The sequence below is a fragment of the Oncorhynchus keta genome, unplaced genomic scaffold, assembly GCF_023373465.1.
Source record: "Oncorhynchus keta strain PuntledgeMale-10-30-2019 unplaced genomic scaffold, Oket_V2 Un_contig_19792_pilon_pilon, whole genome shotgun sequence".
In the NCBI taxonomy this organism is placed as follows: domain Eukaryota; kingdom Metazoa; phylum Chordata; class Actinopteri; order Salmoniformes; family Salmonidae; genus Oncorhynchus; species Oncorhynchus keta.
This window is the reverse complement of record NW_026281664.1, coordinates 1-1,109: the sequence shown is the minus strand read 5'-3', so window position 1 is coordinate 1,109 and position 1,109 is coordinate 1. Positions and strand designations below refer to the sequence as shown.

The 1,109-nt window shown below is 43.7% G+C and overlaps 1 non-coding gene across 1 annotated transcript; it reads right to left on the bottom strand.

The window, feature by feature from the left end:
• Nucleotides 1–568: 568 nt before the first annotated feature.
• On the bottom strand, nucleotides 569–732 carry LOC127920521 (U1 spliceosomal RNA). Its single transcript, XR_008106476.1, has one exon. It is a non-coding gene; the product is annotated as a U1 spliceosomal RNA (small nuclear RNA).
• Between the last annotated feature and the right edge of the window lie 377 nt (nucleotides 733–1,109).

Here is a 1,109-nt window from a genome sequence, read left to right as displayed (position 1 = left end):
ATGTCTGTTGTCATGGTAATGGTTGACCAGGGAAATGTCTGTTGTCATGGTAATGCTTGACCAAGGAAATGTCTGTGGAATGGTAATGGTCTGACCAGGGAAATGTCTGTGGCATGGTAATGGTTGACCAGGGAAATGTCTGTGGCGTGGTAATGGGTGACCAGGGAATTGTCTGTGGAATGGTTGACCAGGGAAATGTCTGTTGTCATGGTAATGGTTGACTGTGGTCTTAAATTACAAACTGTCCTAAAAATGATTTAATAATCTTGAAAATAAAAGACCTCAATCCAGATTCCGTCATGAGGGCGCAAAAGTATGCATTCTAGAAGTAGGCCTTTTCCTTCACATAATCAGGACATGACAGGCATAATCACCCATCACAATAACAGATCACACACATCCATCCGGGTTATGAGAAGACAAAATGTATGTCTGAGGCAATTAGGTTGAGTTTTAACTTGCCAATCATCTGATAAGAACATTTCTCCTCAACAAGAAACTCAATTGAACTCTTGAGTTGAAACACATGTCAAATTAAATCTGTTAGTATATTTTTTTAACATCAAGATCAGGGAGAGCGCGAACGCAGTCCCCCACTACCATAAATTATGCAATCGAGATTTCCACATTTGAGAAATTCGCAGGGGTCAGCACAGCCGGAGTGCAATGGCTGAGCCTCGCCCTGGGTGAACCGCCTTCTTGATCACGGTGTCTCCCTTGCCAGGTAAGTATGAGTTGTACACGTTGGTAGAGGAGCAAATCCTTCCAGAACAAAGGTGTTTGACTCCACGGTTACCACTTCTACTACTGATAATACTCACATCATATTGAACAGGGTTTAATGTCGTTTACTGAATACAGTTGCGGAGAAAGCGGAGGAAAAGCAATACATTTCTGTGGCGTGTAATGGTTGACCAGGGAAATGTCTGTGGTGTGGTAATGGCTGACCAGGAGTGTTATCCATGGAATGGTTGACCAGGTGTCTGTTGTCATGGTAATGCTTGACCAGGGGAAATGTCTGTGGAATGGTAATGGTTGACCAGGGAAATGTCTGTGGCGTGGTAATGGTTGACCAGGGAAATGTCTGTGGAATGGTAATGGGTGTCCGG